This window comes from Bufo gargarizans, chromosome 6, assembly GCF_014858855.1.
Source record: "Bufo gargarizans isolate SCDJY-AF-19 chromosome 6, ASM1485885v1, whole genome shotgun sequence".
NCBI classification, from domain to species: Eukaryota; Metazoa; Chordata; class Amphibia; order Anura; family Bufonidae; genus Bufo; species Bufo gargarizans.
The window spans coordinates 35,022,499-35,043,338 of record NC_058085.1 but is presented as its reverse complement, the minus strand read 5'-3'; the positions used below and the strand labels follow the sequence as shown (position 1 = coordinate 35,043,338).

The window sequence follows — 20,840 nt, the reverse complement described above, 5'->3', positions numbered from 1 at the left end:
CCATGGAGAAATAGACGGTGACATCCTGACACCTTATAGGAACCTGACAACACAATGATACAGTCACCACCCAGATCCCTTCATAGCGTTCCTGTATAATGTCCCAGCATTCCCAGCAGTGTCACCTCTCCAGTCAGCAGCTCAATCATCTTGTTGGTGAGTTCTAGGATCTTCTCTTTATTGATTTTCTCATGTATCAGGGGGTGAGGTGGAGGCCCCTTAATTGGGCTCAGGATTCTTCCCTGTCCTTTAAATACAGGATCCTGACAGGGCTCACTAGAGGTCCTCTTCAACACTAAGTAATCCTGGTTAAGGAGAGACACAGTAATAAATATCACTCCATACATTTCCAGAGTCCCTCACCTCTCCAGTCATGTCCATCTGTTAGTAACATAGATAAGACGATGTAATGTGACATCATCAGAATCTCTCACCTCCCCAGTAAGCCGGAAGAGGATCTCTAGGGTGAGATTTATTATAGTCTCTGCCATCTTGTCCTTATCCGTATCCATCCTTGACAGGTCAATCAGGAGAATGATCTTATATAGAAGATATGCACTGAGTGGATCCTATATTGTAGGAACCTGAGTGGAGAGAAAATAGGATGATGTAAAATCATACAACATCTCATGTAAAATACAGTGGAGAAAGTAAGGGGAAACATTTGAATAGATAACAAAGTGTAGATGTATTTTTTTTAAGTATGAATTGGAAGATACTGTAAGTTGAAAAGCTTTTCAAGGCAGTTCCTCCATGTGTAAGGTCAATGCATGTCAGCCTTCACATGATGCTATAGTCACCAGCTACAGTAGTGACACCAATATGTACGACACATTCCTGCTTTAGACCATCATCAGTCAACGGACTTACATACTAGCAACACTGCTGGAGCCAACATTTCATTGAGCCAGTGTAAGCCTACTAAAGGGATCATGGGAATATTGGCATTAGGGTGGTGGGGGATTTAATACACATTGCAGTGAAGATGAACAGGAGGCTCAGAAGCTATAATCTAGTGACCATGTGGGTTCCAGTGGTGGGGTCTCAGGTGGTCAGACACATATGATCTCTACTATGAATACATGATAAGTTTCCATTTTTGGAAAACCCCTTTGCACACATTCTGTATATTAGGGATGTCCAACCTGTGGCCCTCCAGCTGTTGCAAAACTTCAACTTCCAGCATGCTTGACAGCCTACAGCTATTTGGGCATGCTGGGAGTTGTAGTTTTGCAACAACTGGAGGGACGCAGGTTAGGCATCCCTGCTGTATGTCATAGTGGTGAGGTAGTTTGTGCTTAGAAACGAGATATTAGACTCAATAGTAATTCTGTTTTTCAGTAGTCTCCATGACAGGATATGCAAGACAGCAGAAGAAGAAGCTCTCTCAGACCAGGACACAGTAACTTCTTTATTTGAATGGGCTTTAAGAGCAGCCGGGGCAATCTTCCTTTTAGCTCTGTAGGTTCAGCTAGACAAATCCATTTGGAGAGATTTTTGTTTATCGAAATATTGCAGAACTGTCTGACATTGAGATTATGGAAGGTAGATTCCTAAATATTCTTTGGGTTAACAAAAAAGATGTAATAAATGTATTCTGGGACTGATGAAACAAGGAGGATACGTTGGGTACGAAACTCAAGACTAACTTAAATATAAGCTTATCCTCAGTGATTCTTTGAAAAGATACCTGAAGAGAGGGAGCTTTGTAAGTCACTAACACTCCAGGGTGATAACATTGCTGCCAAGAAAATTGTTTTAAGACTAATCCAGCTTCTTATGGAGAGTCTAGGGACTCAAAAGATGATGAAGTCATACCTTACGAGTGGACACCAGATTTGAAATTTTTTGTTTAAGTCTGTCAGCTGCCCTAGAACTGTACAAGTAACTTCAGACAAACTGTGTCATACAAAGCACTCAGTGCAGAGACCTAAACCCTAAGAGTACTAGGGGAAAGGCCAAAGTATAGACCATCTTGTAAAACATCTAGTATAAAAGGGAGATACAGCCAGGTCCATAAATATTGGGACATTGACACAATACTAACATTTGTGGCTCTATACACCGCCACAATGGATTTGAAATGAAACGAACAAGATGTGGTTTAACTGCAGACTGTCAGCTTTAATTTGAGGGTATTTACATCCAAATCAGGTGAACGGTGCAGGAATTACAGCAGTTTGCATATGTGCCTCCCACTTGTTAAGGAACCAAAAGTAATGGGACAGAATAATAATCATAAATCAAACTTTCACTTTTTAATACTGTGATGAAAATCCTTTGCAGTCAATTACAGCCTGAAGTCTGGAACGCATAGACATCACCAGACGCTGGGTTTCATCCCTGGTGATGCTCTGCCAGGCCTCTACTGCAACTTTGTTCTTGGGGCATTTTCCATTCAGTTTTGTCTTTAGCATGCTCAATCGGATTCAGGTCAGGCGATTGACTTGTCCATTGCATAACATTCCACTTCTTTGCCTTAAAAAAACTCTTTGGTTGCTTTTGCAGTATGCTTTGGGTCATTGTCCATCTGCACTGTAAAGCGCCGTCCAATGCGTTCTGAAGCATTTGGCTGAATAGGAGCAGATAATATTGCCCAAAACACTTCAGAATTCATCCTGCTGCTTTTGCCAGCAGTCACATAATCAATAAATACAAGAGAACCAGTTCCATTGGCAGCCATACATGCCCACGCCATGACACTACCACCACCATGCTTCACTGATGAGGTGGTATGCTTAGGATCATGAGCAGTTCCTTTCCTTCTCCATACTCTTCTCTTCCCATCACTCTGGTACAAGTTGATCTTGGTCTCATCTGTCCATAGGATGTTGTTCCAGAACTGTGAAGGACTTTTTTAGATGTCGTTTAGAAAACTCTAATCAGGCCTTCCTGTTTCTGAGGCTCACCAATGGTTTACATCTTGTGGTGAACCCTCCGTATTCACTCTGGTGAAGTCGTTCTCTTGATTGCTGACTTTGACACACATACACCTACCTCCTGGAGAGTGTTCTTGATCTGGCCAACTGTTGTGAAGGGTGTTTTCTTCACCATGGAAAGAATTCTTCGGTCATCCACCACAGTTGTTTTTCATGGTCTTCCGGGTCTTTTGGTATTGTTGAGCTCACAGGTGCGTTCCTTCTTTTTAAGAATGTTTCAAACAGTTGTTTTGGCCACTCCTAATGTTTTCGCTATCTCTCTGATGTTTTTTTTTTTTTTTCAGCCTAATGATGGCTTGCTTCACTGATAGTGACAGCTCTTTGGATCTCATCTTGAGAGTTGACAGATTCCAAATGCAAATAGCACACTTGAAATAAACTCTGGACCTTTTATCTGCTCATTGTAATTGGGATAATGAGGGAATAACGCACACCTGGCCATGGAACAGCTGAGAAGCCAATTGTCCCAATACTTTTGGTCCCTTAACACGTGAGAGGCACATATGCAAACTGTTGTAATTCCTACACCGTTCACCTGATTCGGATGTAAATACCCTCAAATTAAAGCTGACAGTCTGCAGTTAAAGCACATATTGTTTGTTTCATTTCAAATTCATTGTGGTGGTGTATAGAGCCAAAAATGTTAGAATTGTGTCGATGTCCCAATATTTATGGACCTGACTGTATCTAGAGAAGGTTTAATAAATTTATCTGCACACCATGAAGCACATTTTTTAAAGTAGATTTTGGATGTGGTGGATTTCCTACTACTTAGTAAAATCTACATCACTCTTTCAGGCCAAGGATGGATCTCTTGGAATTCAGGCGATAAACTTCGACATTTGTAGGTTCGGGTGGCTGACTGGACCCTGGGTCAACAGCTCTGAAGATAAAGGATGTATGATTGGTTTTTCCTGGCTAAGAATTTTTTGTAGACCAAACCAATTTCTCCTTGGCCAGTATAGTACAATGAGAATTAGAGTGCATTTGTCCATCATTAATTTCTGAAGAATGCTGAGGATCAAGGGAATTGACTAGAAAACCATAAGCTAGATTGAATGTCCAATCCTGAGTGAAAGCATCCACTGCTGTAGGATAGTCTTGGGTTGAGAGGGAAATATCGATCCTCCTTGTGGTTTTTCCTCAATCAAAACAGGTCTACAAATGGAGTTCCCCACTTTTTGGTCAGCATAAAGAATACTTTTGGACAAAGGGACCATTCCCCCTGATCTAACTTGTCATGACTACTGACTTCTCTGCCTGAGAAAATAATTTGAGAAAAAAGTTTTAGGTGACCACGCCTCGTGCCCCCTTAATATTGTATAAAGGCCAATGCTGTTGTATTGTGTGAATGAATGAGGAATTGTTGGTTCCTGGAGTGCATTTCTGTAGCCTTCAGTCCCTTCCAGATAACAGCTGAAATTATTTGAACCTGCAGGTGCTCCCCATCCCCAGGCACTGGCATCTAGAGATGAGCAAAGTTTTTTTTAAATTTAATTATGACGCTTTGCTGAATTTTTCCCAAAAATGTGTTCCGTTCCAAATAAATTTGTCCCAAAGCGCATTAAATCACATATATCCCGGCCTGTAGGGAGCGTGCATCTTGGTGTACATCACTGGGCATTACAGCAAAATGCATAGCTAGTCCTTTGTGGTAGTGAATTAGTTACTGTGACAGGCAGGGGGACACCCCAATAACAGTAAAAATAGACAGCTCATCAGGTGTAATCGAATTGCTTATCTATTACACAGGGTAGAGACTGTTCAATTAGGTGCCCTACACAGGGATTGATGCAAAGTGAGCTGTCCCCTATGGATCCCTTCAGCTTCAGATTACAGACCCTGCACTGTCCCTGCAGTCTCCCTATGCTCACCCTACAGTGTGTAAAAACTCTACCTACAGTCGCCCTACACTGTTCCTGCAGTCTCCCTATCCAATATTCCACAATTAAAGGCTTCTTGGACACTATCCCTAGCACCTGTCACGTCTCTCCCTATGCTCAGCTCACAGTGAAATGCCAGAGACCGGGCAGAATTAGCCTTTTTATAGGGATGTGACCTCACAGGGGACTGCCATCTGCTGATTGGCTGGCTGCATAGCATTATAGGTCATATCGCGTTCCCAGGCTTCTTACTTTCACTTTGTAACATGTGTAACTGCCATTTTAGGGAAAGGATTCATTACCATGAAGCACAAGGAAATTCGGATTAGTTGCGAATTAAATTTTTTCCTAAACTTCGGATCGAATTCCTCTTTGGGTGCTTTGATTCACTCAACACTATTGGAACCTATTATGATGGAGTATATCTTGTCTTGATTCCAGTAAGAACCCCTTTTCCTAAGTTTCCCCTTGACAGCCACCAATTCAAGGATATCTTTACCTCCAGGGTTAGGCCTCATACACACGACCGTGACGTTTTTTGCGGTCCCCAAAACACGGATGCCGCCCGTTTGCTTTACGCAATTTGAGGCCCATAATAGAGATGCCTATGCTTTTCCACAAAAAGGACGTCTCATAATTTTTTCGGGGTCGCGGAACAAAGCATGGAGTGCTGTCCGCATCTTTTGCGGACCATTGAAATGAATGGTTCCATATACGGAATGCAAAAACGGCCCTTAGAAGTATTTTTTTGCTCATGACATAGTTATTTTTTTCCCCATATGGACAGGATACATTTCTGTAGTGTCCTTATGTGAAATGGAGCCCATGCTACTGCTGGTATGCAGGAAGATAGAGGACTCAGGATTGTCATGGCTGATGGAACGTTAAGACTTTTTCAGGAGCTAACCTTTCAGAATTTTTTGAACAGGAAGAAACGACTTCGCGCAGTTGAGAAAAACTTTCTGACTGTTTAGAACACGGCTCAACTTCTTCCAATTGACAATCCAGCCTAGGGACTGAAAGAGCTGAAATATGGTCTGAAAAGGAGGTGAGAGACGAGTTTCTGCATCTGCTACCAAGATGTCAGAGCCGCCACCACTTCCACCAGGATTTTTCTAACTATACAATGCATTCGTAAAGTCTTCGGAACCTTTGACTTTTCACACACTTTGTTATGTTGTGGCTAGGGATGAGCGAATTCGCATAAAACTTCGCTCTAATACTGTACGGAGCAGGAGCTAGGTACCACTTGGAACCGAACCAGAGTTCGGGTAATGTTTTTTTACAGTACAAATTAATTTATGAAGTTATTGCGCAAAGTCTTGCAAAGCAATAACTTTGGCTCATCGGAGCCAATACATTCTAATACTGTACAGAGCTCCTGCTCCGTACAGGATTAGAACGAGGTTTTATGCGAATCGACTTTGGATGTTTCATCCGAAGTCTATTCGCTCATCCCTAGTCGTGACCTTACGTTAAAATTTTTAAAATCAAGTTTTACCCCATCAATCTGCGCTCAATAACAAGAAAACAGAACTTTTACGACTTTTCCTAATATATTAAAAAGAAAAAAATATATTTCACGTGTATATAAGTATTTACAACCTCTACTATGACCCTTGATATTTAGCTCTGGGGCCTCCCATTCCTCTTGATCCTTTCAGTTTGTGAGGAACGATCACACAGATGCGCCTCTTCTTTTTTTTATTTTTATTAAAACTGGGATGTGTCGCGCCACTCTTTAGTAAATGACCCCCGTTATTTACAATCCACGTATCATAAAATATATGTCAATAACACGAACAAGGAAGAGAAAAAGGAGCAGATGTATCATAGCTCGGACGCTGCGCCCAATTGAGGGCTCTTTCACACCTGCGTTATTGTCTTCCGGCATAGAGTTCCGTCGTCGGGGCTCTATGCCGGAAGAATCCTGATCAGTTTTATCCCTATGCATTCTGAATGGAGTGAAATCCGTTCAGGATGCATCAGGATGTCTTCAGTTCCGGAACGGAACGTTTTTTGGCCGGAGAGAATACTGCAGCATGCTGCGCTTTTTGCTCCGGCCAAAAATCCTGAACACTTGCCGCAAGGCCGGATCCGGAATTAATGCCCATTGAAAGGCATTGATCCGGATCCAGCCTTAAGCTAAACGTCCTTTCGGCGCATTGCCGGATACGACGTTTAGCTTTTTCTGAATGGTTACCATGGCTGCCGGGACGCATGGCACGTCATCCATGCGCATGGGGCGCTCTGATGTCACTCTAAAGCGCCCCGGGAGCCGCACGGACTGTAAGTATACCGCTCCCCCGCTCCCCACTACTACTATGGCAACCAGGACTTTAATAGCGTCCTGGCTGCCATAGTAACACTGAAAGCATTTTGAAGACGGATCCGTCTTCAAATGCTTTCAGTACACTTGCGTTTTTCCGGATACGGCGTGTAATTCCGGCAAGTGGAGTACACGCCGGATCCGGAAAGAGGCCTAAGACGAGGCATACATTTCAGCTTTCTTCTATGACAGAAAAACGGTCGTAGAAGATCATTGTGCCCCGCCGCCTTTTTGGAAAAGTGGCAGGGACAGTGGAGAAATAGCAGTTGCACAATTTTTTTTTGCACGAGTGGCGTTGAAAAAGTCACAACAGCAGTTTGTGATTTTTTTTCACACCACAAAAGTGGCCCAAAGAGTTAAAACACACAAAAAGTCTCAGGCGACAAAACCACAGTCGTGGATTCAGCCGCCTGGTGACTACACACATACCTCCTGCACGGCTGCACATCACACGTATACTTCTTCAGGGGTTACAGGACCTGTGATGATGGCATAGTCATGTGTGGGAGGAGTCAGGCTGTGCAGATTAAGGAGGAAAAGGACCTGTGATGATGTCATGACCATGTGATCACATGTGGGAGGAGTCAGGCTCCAGGCTGTGCTGATGGAGGAGGTAAAGGACCTGTGATGATGTCATGACCATTTGTGGGAGGAGTCAAGTATCACATGACCACGTGCTGGATTTGTAAACTACACATACAGTTCATCCTATTCATTCCCCACCTAGAAAGCACAGGAGCCTGTATAGGTGTTCCTTCCATGTTTAACAGATATAGAAAACTATAGCTTTAAAAATAAATGATATCGTTCATTCTTTTTCGCATGCATAGACTACGGCGCCATGTCGTCTGGTGTTCCACAATGATCGCTGCAGTGAGAGAGGAGGGCCTCAATACAATCAATGACTTCTCTGATCTAATGGCTCGTCATGACCTGTTTTATGAATCACTATGCATAGGATAGCCAATCCTCATGAAACAGTTACTGGGACACGCACACAGTGGTGTGGACAAGAGGGAAAAAAGGTCTTTGTGTGGTTATCCTGTACTCTCTTCCCCGCTGACCAGATGGCAACAGAACTGGCAATTTCTTGCTTTATCTTTCCTTTTGCCAAAACAGACAGGATATCCTTGAATAATCCCTTTTGTATTCTCTAGTCCGGAATACTGTCCCAAGAGTATAGAGCAAGAACCAACCGGTGACCACAAACATAATGCACGGTGTATACTACATTGGCCTGTTACATACATGTCACACAGAGACAGCTCCGCTACATACACGTCACACAGAGACAGCTCTGCTACATACACATCACACAGAGACAGCTCCGCTACATACACGTCACACAGAGACAGCTCCGCTACATACACATCACACAGAGACAGCTCTGCTACATACACGTCACACAGACACAGCCTGCTACATACACATCACACAGAGACAGCTCCGCTACATACACATCACACAGACACAGCCTGCTACCTACACGTCACACAGAGACAGCTCCGCTACATACACGTCACACAGAGACAGCTCTGCTACATACACATCACACAGAGACAGCTCCGCTACATACACATCACACAGACACAGCTCCGCTACATACACGTCACACAGAGACAGCTCCGCTACATACACGTCACACAGAGACAGCTCTGCTACATACACATCACACAGAGACAGCTCCGCTACACACACATCACACAGAGAGACAGCTCTGCTACATACACGTCACACAGAGACAGCTCTGCTACATACACATCACACAGAGACAGCTCCGCTACATACACGTCACACAGAGACAGCTCTGCTACATACACATCACACAGAGACAGCACCGCTACATACACGTCACACAGAGACAGCTCTGCTACATACACATCACACAGAGACAGCTCCGCTACAGGATTCAGAACAGCTGGAGTGCAGGGGGTTTCTAATAAGCAAATAACTTCAAACAGCAGCACCTGGTCATGTGACCCAATGACTCCTCCCACACATTGTCACATGCTCATGACATCAGCACAGGTCCTTTACCTCCTCCAGCAGCACAGCCCGGAGCCTGACTCCTCCCACACATGATCACATGGTCATGACATCATGAAAGGTCCTTTACCTCCTCGAGCAGCACAGCCTGGATGGAGCCTGACTCCTCCCACACATGATCACATGGTCATGGCATCATGAAAGGTCCTTTACCTCCTCCAGCAGCACAGCCTGGATAGAGCCTGACTCCTCCCACACATGGTCACATGGTCATGACATCATGAAAGGTCCTTTAGCCCACTAGTCTCCCCCATCCATGTAGTGTCCAGCGGTGCAGGTGGAGGTATGTGTACAGTCACCGCCATCGTCTGTCCAGATTATCGGGGCAGAACGAGGCATGTTTTTGTCTTTTCATCCTAGCTCTACTATAACTTTTATTTTTCGTACAGTTTTTTCATGAGTTGTAGTTATAAGTTTTGGGGCACATGTGATGCATTAATTTATTAATTAACTTTTATCGAGGGAAGATCGCTATACTGCTGTTATTCTTTGCACTTTCTGTTTAGGCAGCTCCCCACAGGACTCGCTTCCTGCCCCCTGTGGGTCAGTATGTGTCACGGCCATGGTCATGGTCGTGACTCCTGATCCGCATGCGGTTGCCTGCGGTTTTGGTTTGGTTGTTCAACCACAGGTGAGGGCCGCTTGTGTGCTGCCTCACTTGTGGTTGCCGCGGGCAACAAGTGTTGTATTATCGCAGTATAGCAGCCTGAGCTGGTGCTAGGCAGCTTGCTGCAATGGCATACGGTTGCACCTAGCAACCTCTCTGTTAGGTGTGTGTTTATGTATGCACTTTGTATGTCTGGTGTGCACGAGGTCTTATGTTAGGTGTGCACTGTGACATTTCCCTTCACTGTAGCTGCCCGTGGCAACGTTTGGTTTATGTACATGTGGTGGCAGTGTCTCGGCCTTCTGGCTGACTCCCAGGACATGGTTGCCACCCATGTCGTTGCCTGCGGTAACAGCTACAGTATGATGTGCATTTGGACACTTCCCCTTTAAGTGGTTTCACTTCCCTGGTTAGTCTTGGAAGGGTTAATTCCCTCTCCTTGTGTGTCTGTGTGGGTGTGGCCACTTTGGGCTATAAAGCCTCTTTGGATTTCAGTTGCTGAGGGGTTCTTCAGCCATGCTTTGCTGGAGACACCCTCCTGGTTATTCAATCTGCCAGTGGGGGCCACCCTTGTGGTCATAAACTAACTGTGACCCGTAGGTTTATGTTGATTTCCACTTGATGTTTTCCTTTGTAATGTTATGCACCTATGGATCTGGGTTCCTGTGTGTTTGTGTGTGTGCTGTGTCCACTGGTGTTTTGGTGTGGACACTTGCTGTATTGCACGGGATCCAGTCTGTGTGTCTGTGGCAGGTAGGTGTGGAAGTGCTTTTCAGCCTCCTGCCATATCCATAGGCCGTTTATGTCCTCTTCCCTTTGCAGCTTGGCTAGTGAGACTCCTGTTCCTCCGTGCCTAGGAAGAACAGGTCGTCTTACCCTGCTCCTTGTTCCAGGGCAATCCTGAGGGCTAGCAGGGACCCCAAGGCATACGGTGTATGGGTCCTCCCACCTTCAGGGTTGACTCATATGGTTAGGAGTCAGGGTCAGTTTAGGGACGCGATAGGAGGTGACCTGCTCCCTAATACTGTCGTCCTGGCCAAGCAGCGCTTTACATCTTCTGGCATCGCACGGCTGAGGGTTTTCCCCATCCTCAGCCGTGACAGTATGATTACCGCAATACCACATAGGTCTCTGTTCAATATTTGCTGTTTTAACAGAAAAGTGAAAGGAAAAGGTGTTTGTCGCCACGTTGGCTCCTGGTCGATAGCTTGTTTTTTGTGGGTAATTTTTTTATTTAATTTAATTTTGGATACTAATAGATTATCAAATGCATCTTTTCTCACTGTGTAGATTCTTTAACCCCTTGGTGACCACCAATATGCCTGTTTGCGGCAGTCACTAAGGGGGGTCTTGGGCTAGGTCACTGCCTTTTTCTGTTTGCCTACTCTACGCATGCGCCTGGCCGCCCCGTGTCAGGAGCAGCGGGTGCTCGGTGGTCCAACTCCAGCCAAGCTCATGCTTTAACCCTTCTGATCCCACTGCTGTATGTATGTGTAGAACTACAAGTCCCAGCTGTACAATGACACTGCTAAGGGAGTGATTACAAGAGCTGCCCTGAGTGACATGTCTGCCTGCTGGGAGACTCAGCAGCATGTTGTATGTGTGGGACTACAAGTCCCAGCTGTATAATGACACTGCTAAGGGAGTGGATACAAGAGCTGCCCTGAGTGACCTGTCTGCCTGCTGGGAGACTCAGCAGCATGTTGTATGTGTAGGACTACAAGTCCCAGCTGTATAATGACACTGCTAAGGGAGTGAATACAAGAGCTGCCCTGAGTGACATGTCTGCCTGCTGGGAGACTCTGCAGCATGTTGTATGTGTAGGACTACAAGTCCCAGCTGTATAATGACACTAAGGAAGTGGATACAAGTGCTGCCCTGAGTGACATGTCTGCCTGCTGGGAGACTCTGCAGCCTGTTGTATGTGTAGGACTACAAGTCCCAGCTGTATAATGACACTGCTAATACACACAGGATCTTCCACCTACCTGCAATGCTCTGAAGAACTTCTCTTTCAGCTCCTCTGCCCAGCAGTTGTCTCCTCACTGCTTGCAGCTACACAGTAAACACTTTAGTCCTAAGTCTGTGCAGCTGAAGGGGTTAAGTGGCCGGCCGTGCAGGGGGGCGTGGCCAGCACAGTGACGTCTGGCGTACAGATCTCTCAGGCTTGTGCACGAACATTATCAGAGCAGGGAGAGAAGCTGTCATCACAGGTCATGTGACCCTCAGTGAATGTCTCACAATTATTTTACTTTTAATTCCAAAGATTCTGTCCAATCCGATCCATATTCGCCTTCATTGGCAAACCTTACTATGTCTTATTGGGAAGAGAGATATGTGTACAGTACAGACAATCCATTCTCTGAGTGCATTGTGTGGTATGGCAGGTACATCGACGATTTGCTCCCTATTTGGAGCGGCGATGTGCCTGCCATACTGGAGTTTTTTCATTATCTCGAGGACTGCTCGTAGAAACTGTAGCACCCCTGCGGCTTTTGAAAGGGAAATCCAGATTGTCCAGACACGTTTGCGTTTGTCACAAAGAGGTTACCCTAAGGTGATCATCTCCAGAGGTTTGGAGATTGCTAGGAATAAAACTAGAGAGGAACCGTTGTTTCCCTCCCAGGGTCTTTCTTCCCAGAATGTGACAAAAAAGAATTGCAGAGGGGTCAGAGATGGTGGTAAAGACAGAAATAAAAATAATCACAATGAAAAAGACACTCAATGTGACCAGTACAAACAGAGACGATATGCCTACCCTTGTCTTAACGTACAGTAAACTGTTTGGTATAATACAACAAACAATCAAAGAATATTTGCTAATATTCTATGCATGTTGAGGCAGGGATGTAGGATTGTTTCCAGAAGACCACGAACTCTGGGCAACACTTTATCTCCTTCCTTCTACACACAGCAGATTAAACAAAGGGATAACACGTGGCCCACTTACTAAGGTTTCACTAGATGTGGCCGCTGCCGCACGTGCAATTATGCAGTGAATACAAAAACATTTCACAACGTGGACACCTCTATTATATATCAAATTAAATCTTACATTGATTGTAATTCTATCGGTGTTGTATATGTTATCCGCTGCATGGCTTGTGTATTCATGTATGTGGGTTGCACCAGAATATTAGAGCACCTCGAAATCTCCTTAAGATTATTAACACTAAAACTGGCCTTTTTACTAGCCATTACATCTGCTAGGAGAGTGAGTGAGTGAGATTTTGGCTCTTTCTATGGAAAGACCGTATTTAAATATTTGGGAAAATCGAGTGATAATCTCGCCAGATCCTTCATTTTTGCTAAAGGTGTCATCATCTTTTCATCGTTCTTTGGAGATAGTCTTGCCCTCGTTCTGTGCTTCTCCTAAAAATAGTAGAGAATCGGAATTACACTGTCTAGATGTTAGAAGATGTTTATTACAGTATCTAGAGATCACTTCACCTTGGAGATCTTCCTCCATATTTGGACGTAAGGTCCTTCAGGCAGTTGTCCCACCCTGATTTAACCTCGCTTAGATCCAGGGGTGCTGTCATAGGCGAGGGGGAAAAGTGTGATTACACTTACCGGTAATTTTGTTTTCCTTGAGCCTATGACAGTACCCGGTTAATTCCCTTCCCCCAAAATTTTTTTATTTATTATTTTTGGATTGTTTTTCTTAGTTCTCGGAATAGTACTGGTGTGAAGGGGGATTGTCCCTCCTTTTAAAGCGGTTGCAGTTCCTGTTTCCTGTCCTGAGGAGGGGGCGGACACTATCCAGGGGTGTGTCACAGAAGGTGTACAGAAACTAGAAGACACAAAATGAAGATCCGACTGACTGGATCCAAAACTAAGGAACCAGAGGATAAGCCCTGTAACAGACCTGGCTCTCTCCCTTACTGCTCAGCCTATGCAAAAATCTCTATGGTAGATGATTGCATATTCTCGTTCCTCGACTGTATGACACCTGAACACCCTATAATAGTGAGGGGACACGACCACCAGCTCCCTACACTTGATACGGAGGGAGTCAGGGTCACCTGGGATCCAGCAAATAGGAAAACACAAATGAATGAACAAAACTTATCTGTAGAAGACTCAGTAGTAGCATCCAGCATGCACACACTCCAGGAAGTTGTATAAACCGCAAAGTGATGCAGTATGGGAAGGGATTTAAAGGGATGCAATCAGTGCAACTACATGACAGCTGAGAGAGGCTAATGAGATGAGAAAACGAAAGCAAAACAAAAGGAACCTCAAGCAGGAGGTTCTGAAGAACGTCTGACAGAGCTTCTCAGATGTCTGGTGGTGACAGTACCCCTCCTTCTACGAGTGGACTCTGGACACTCAGAGCCCACCTTCTCAGGATGGGACCTATGGAAAGCCCTGATGAGATGAGTGGCCTTAATGTCCGTCACTGGGACCCACATCCTCTCCTCAGGACCATAACCCTCCCAATGAACGAGGTACTGGAGAGAACCGCGGACAACACGAGAATCCACAATCCTAGAGACCTGAAATTCAAGATTACCATCAACCACAATCGGAGGAGGAGGCAAAGACGAGGGTACAATGGGTCGGGCATAAGGTTTTAATAAGGACTTATGAAAAACATTATGGATCTTCCAAGTCTGGGGAAGATCAAGACGGTAGGCAACAGGATTGATGACGGACAAGATTTTGTAAGGCCCAATAAACTTAGGACCCAACTTCCAGGAGGGAACCTTCAATTTGATATTCTTAGTAGACAACCACACCAGATCACCAACATTCAGGTCCGGACCAGGCACACGTCTCTTATCCGCCACACGCTTATATCTCTCACTCATGCTCTTTAGATTATCCTGAATCTTTTGCCAAATAGATGACAAAGACGAGGAGAATCTGTCCTCATCAGGTAAACCAGAAGACCCCTCTCCAGAGAATGTCCCAAACAGCGGATGAAACCCATATGCATCAAAAAATTGTGACTTATCAGAGGACTCCTGACGACGGTTATTTAAAGCAAACTCAGCAAGGGACAAAAAAGAACACCAATCCTCCTGATTCTCCGCCACAAAACAGCGCAGATATGTCTCCAGATTCTGATTGATGTGCTCTGTCTGGCCATTCGACTGCGGGTGGAAAGCAGAAGAGAATGACAACCGAACCCCCAAGCGAGAACAGAAAGCCTTCCAGAATCTGGAAACAAACTGCGTGCCCCTATCAGAGACTATGTCTGAAGGAATACCATGCAATTTGACAGTGTGATCAATAAATGCCTGCGCCAGCGTCTTAGCATTGGGCAAGCCAGGAAAAGGAATGAAATGCACTATTTTGCTAGAACGGTCCACCACCACCAGAATTACAGTCTTCCCCGAGGAACGAGGCAGGTCCGTAATGAAGTCCATGGACAGATGTGTCCAAGGACGGGAAGGAATGGGTAACGGAAGGAGAGGACCTGATGGCCGTGAATGAGGGACCTTGGCACGAGCGCAGGTCTTGCAGGCTGCCACAAAACCCTCATTCGACTTACGAAGCGCCGGCCACCAGAATCTCCGAGCGATGAGATCCACTGTGGCTCTTGCCCCCGGGTGCCCAGCAAGGACAGTATCGTGGTGCTCCTTAAAAATCTTGTGTCTTAAAGCGAGAGGCAAAAACAACCTCCCAGGAGGACAAAGATCAGGAGCCTCTGACTGGGCTACCTGAACCTCTGCCTCCAATTCAGGATAAAGAGCAGAGACCACCACACCTTCAGCCAAAATGGGACCCGGGTCTTCAAAATTCCCACCTCCCGGAAAACAACGTGACAGGGCATCCGCCTTCACATTTTTAACCCCAGGGCGGAACATAACAAAAATATTAAACCTTGAAAAGAACAAAGACCATCTGGCCTGTCTCAGGTTCAGACGCTTGGCTGACTCCAAGTAGGCCAGGTTCTTATGGTCAGTAAACACGGTAATAGGGTGTCTGGCTCCCTCTAGCCAATGGCGCCATTCCTCAAAAGCCAACTTGATGGCCAACAACTCCCTATCTCCCACATCGTAATTTCTCTCTGCGGAGGAGAGTTTCTTCGAGAAAAAAAGCACACGGTCGCCATTTGGCAGGAGAGGGACCCTGAGACAAGACAGCACCCACACCCACCTCAGAAGCATCCACCTCAACTATGAAGGACAGAGAAATATCAGGTTGTACCAAGATGGGAGCGGAAGCAAAACTCTCCTTGATACTAGAAAAGGCCTTACGCGCCTCTACCGACCAGGAGGAAAAATCCACCCCCTTTCTAGTCATACCAGTGAGTGGTTTAACAACAGAGGAATAATTCAAAATAAACTTCCTGTAATAATTGGCAAAACCCAAAAAACGCATCAGCGCCTTCTGATTCTCAGGAAGCTCCCACTCAAGCACAGCGCGGACCTTCTCGGGGTCCATGCGAAAACCAGAAGCGGAGAGAAGAACACACATTTTTCCAGTTTAGCGTACATTTTATTCTCCCACAGGATGATCAAGACCTGACGTAGGTGGTCTTTATGAGTTTTGAAATCAGAAGAAAAAAATCAAAATGTCATCTAGATACACTAATACAAATTTCCCCATTAAATGATAAAAAATGCTGTTCACAAAATGCTGAAAGACGGCTCAGGGGTATTGAAGGCCGTCTTCCATTCGTCTCCTTCTCTGACCCTGACCAGGTTGTATGCCCCTCTTAGATCCAACTTGGAAAAAACTTTCAATCTGGTTAAACAGGTCCGGGATCAGAGGAAGCGGATAAGGGTCACGAATTGTGATACTGTTCAGCTCCCTGAAATCCAGACAAGGTCTTAAAGAACCATCTTTTTTCTTAACAAAGAAAAAACCAGCGGCAACAGGTGACTTCGAGGGTCGTATGTGTCCCTTTCTCAGACTCTCAGAGATATAAGCACGCATAGCGACCCTTTCAGGTTGGGAGAGATTGTATAAACAAGATTTAGGCAGCTTGGCGCCTGGGGTGAGATTAATAGGGCAATCGTACTCCCTGTGAGGGGGCAAGTCCTGAACACCACTCTCAGAAAACACATCCGAAAATTCAGAGAGAAAAGATGGTACAGTCTTAGTAGAAACCTCTGAAACAGATGTCGTGAGGCAATTCTCTCTGCAAAAGTCACTCCAACCATTTATTTGCCTCGCTTGCCAATCAATGGTGGGGTTATGTTTAGTGAGCCAGGGTAGCCCCAACACTAGAGGAGTAGGCAACCCGCTTAGGACGAAACATGACACATCCTCAACATGAGTATCACTCACAATCAAACGGATATTGTGAACTATGCCCTTTAATGATTTCTGAGAAAGTGGAATGGAATCGATGGCAAAAACAGGTATATCCTTTCCCAAAGTGCATACCTGGAAACCATGAGTTATATCAAATTGATTATCAATGAGATTGACAGCTGCTCCACTATCTACAAAAATCTCACAAAAAATGTTCTTGCTCTCTAGCGCCACCCTGGCAGGTAGGACAAAACGGGAACTACAAGCAAACGGAAAACCTTCAATTTCCGCATCAACCTTGCCAATAGTAACAGATGGAACGTCTTTAGAGGATTTTTTTCTTTTTGTTTCTTTATTACTCTCAAAAAACTGCCTGAATCTCCTAGAGGGACAAACATTTGCCAAATGATTTATACCTCCACAACAGAAACAAACCTTCCTATGAGAGCTGAATCTTCTATTGTCAGAGGCAAGCAAACGCAGCTGCATGGGCTCCTGCTCAGAAGGAATTGAGAGCGACTGAGACCCCTGTGCACTGAATGAGACCGCCGCACTGTCCTTGGACTGAGTATGACAGGAAGGAGTGATCTCTCCTCTCTCTCTAAGACGCCTGTCAATACGAATGGCCCGAGACATGGCAGAGTCCAAAGAGGTAGGTCTCTCATGAAAGGCAAATGCATCTTTCAATCCCTCTGAAAGACCATGGCAAAATTGACTTCGGAGTGCAGCATCATTCCAACCAGTATCCGCTGCCCATCTCCGAAATTCTGAACAGTATATCTCTGCGGACTGTTTACCCTGGCATAAAAGACGTAGTCTAGACTCAGCCAGAGCAATACGATCCGGATCATCATATATCTGACCCAGGGCTAAAAAAAATTCATCCACTGAACAGAGGGGCCGTGCCCCCACCGGCAGCGAAAAGGCCCAGGACTGAGAGTTATCCCTGAGAAGCGAGATGATGATCCCCACCCTCTGCTCCTCATCACCAGAGGAATGGGGAAGTAGGCGAAAATGGAGTTTGCAAGCCTCTCTAAAACTAACAAAATTCTCACTTCCCCCGGAGAACGTATCCGGGAGCGAAATCTTAGGCTCAGAACAAACTCCATGAACGCAAGCTGAACCGGTCACCTGAAACTGAGAAACACTTTTACGGAGATCTGCTACCTCCAATGAAAGACCCTGCATGTGTTCAGTCAAAAGTGAAACCGGATCCATGCTTGAGACGGTTTTGGCGGTTTATAATGTCATGGAAGGTGTACAGAAACTAGAAGACACAAAATGAAGATCCGACTGACTGGATCCAAAACTAAGGAACCAGAGGGTAAGCCCTGTAACAGACCTGGCTCTCTCCCTTACTGCTAAGCCTATGCAAAAATCTCTATGGTAGATGATTGCATATCCTCGTTCCTCGACTGTATGACACCTGAACACCCTATAATAATGAGGGGACACGACCACCAGCTCCCTACACTTGATACGGAGGGAGTCGGGGTCACCTGGGATCCAGAAAACAGGAAAACACAAATGAATGAACAAAACTTATCTGTAGAAGACTCAGTAGTAGCATCCAGCATGCACACACTCCAGGAAGTTGTATAAACCGCAAAGTGATGCATTATGGGAAGGGATTTAAAGGGATGCAATCAGTGCAACTACATGACAGCTGAGAGAGGCTAACGAGATGAGAAAACGAATGCAAAACAAAAGGAACCTCAAGCAGGAGGTTCTGAAGAACGTCTGACAGAGCTTCTCAGATGTCTGGTGACAGGGTGCTGTCATAGGCTCAAGGAAAACAGATTACCGCTAAGTGTAATTACACTTTTTTTAATTGGCTCAGGGGTGAGGAAGGAGCAAATACTAGAGATGTTCTTGAGTTGAAAGTGGCAGGTGGAGGTGAGGATTTAGATGTTTGCAGCAGTAAGTGTTCATTCACATATGCGTTTTGGTTTCAGGTTTTGAGATCCGGCAGAAGATCTCGCAATCTGATCAAAACGCTTCCATTATGACTTCCACATCAGGATGCATCTGTTCGGATAGGGTACAGTTGTGTGAAATCAAAATAATGGCTGGTTTTATACACTATTGAAGTCTGAGATGGGAATATGTAGCAGTAAACCATTAAAGGGAGTCTGTCGCCGCTTTTTATAAATCACTACTGGTACCCTGTAAGTCATGTTTACTGTATCCCAGACATACCTTTCTATTAATATAAAGAGTTTTTTTTACCCTGAAAATAATCTTTATTCTTATATGCAAATTAGCTTGCATATAAGATTCCAAGGGGCAGTACCACTGAGCATCAGAGCCCAGCCTTTCCCATTAGATTCGAGGCCTGCTCCTCTTATCTTCATTTTCTCTACACTTCCCTCTGCTCCTGACGTCAGAAACCCAACACTTGAAATCTTGCAGAGGCGCGTATCACCCACCTGTTTGCGCCTTTGTTATCTATTCCTTTCTGTGGCATTGCCGTTATCAACGCTTCCGGTGCATGCGCACCACACTGACTAATCTTCTCTGCTTGGTATGTGTATTTCTGAAGAATCATCTGTCAATGGCAACCAAAGCCTCTTTGGAAAATGAAGATGTAGTCCTCATCATGTAGTTATTTCCCTATCGTGGTGCCATTAATGGATATCTCCTGCTGTGTTGGTGAATCCGATTCCAGTGTAGACGACTGAGACATGATTGAGCTTAATGGAACAGATGAAGACATTGAGAGACATAATTAGCCTGTAGGCTTTGAGGAAACTATGGAGGAAGAAGCTGCTGTGTTTGATGCAAAGTAAATAGATTTTATTAAGAGATATGAAGATACAAGATCGGAGCTGCAGTCCATCCTTTCTGTATATTATACTGAAGGGAAGGCGATTGGCTGTAGGGTCATGTGAAGGTAGGACATGCTTTGACACTGCCTTGAACTTAAACATGGAAGAAATGTATTGACAAGCTATTCAACTCATGTTCCAATCCATACACCTACACTTTGTCTCCTCTGATGTCTCCTCTTATTATCTCCAGTAATTGTATTTTACATGGTATTGTTGTAAGATTTTACATCGTCTCATCTTCTCTCCATTCAGGTTCCTACAATATAGGATTCGCTCAGTGGAGATCTCCTATATAAGATCCTTCTCCTGATTGACCCATCAAGGATGGATAGGGACAGGGACAAGATGGCAGAGAGTATAATAAATCTCACCTTAGAGATCCTCTTCCGGCTTACTGGAGAGGTGAGAGATTCTGATGATGTCACATTACATCATCTTATCTATGTTACTAACAGATGGACATGACTGGAGATGTATGGAGTGATATTTATTACTGTGTCTCTCCATAACTAGGACTACACAGTAGTGAAGAAGACCTCTAGTGAGCGCTGTCAGGCCCCTGTGTCTGAAGGATGGGGAAGAACCCTGAGCCCAATCATGGGGCCTCCACCTCACTCCCTGATACATGAGGAAATTAATAGAGAGAAGATCCTAGAACTCACCAACAAGATGATTGAGCTGCTGACTGGAGAGGTGACACTGCTGGGAATGCTGGGACATTATACAGGAACGCTATGAAGGGATCTGGGTAATGACTGTATCATTGTGTTGTCAGGTTCCTATAAGGTGTCAGGATGTCACCGTCTATTTCTCCATGGAGGAGTGGGAGTATTTAGAAGGACACAAAGATCTGTACAAGGACGTCATAATGGATGATTATTGGCCCCTCACATCACCAGGTAATAGACATGACTAAATACACACGTCCTCTCATTATCTGTATGCAAGGAATGAATTCAGTCACTGAATTTGTTTCCTACAGTTAAGGAAGAG

At 44.9% G+C, this 20,840-nt stretch overlaps 2 long non-coding RNA genes across 2 annotated transcripts; one reads left to right on the top strand and one right to left on the bottom strand.

Annotated features, from left to right (window-relative positions):
* Positions 1-7: 7 nt before the first annotated feature.
* On the bottom strand, positions 8-7,705 carry LOC122939949. Its single transcript, XR_006390213.1, has 4 exons — positions 7,581-7,705; positions 435-584; positions 126-305; positions 8-43 (listed from the first exon to the last, which is right to left on the bottom strand). It is a non-coding gene; the product is annotated as an uncharacterized LOC122939949 (long non-coding RNA).
* Positions 7,706-9,450: 1,745 nt separating this feature from the next.
* LOC122939952 lies at positions 9,451-20,377 on the top strand. The gene is made up of 3 exons (XR_006390216.1): positions 9,451-9,480; positions 20,100-20,249; positions 20,361-20,377. It is a non-coding gene; the product is annotated as an uncharacterized LOC122939952 (long non-coding RNA).
* The last annotated feature ends 463 nt before the right edge of the window (positions 20,378-20,840 follow it).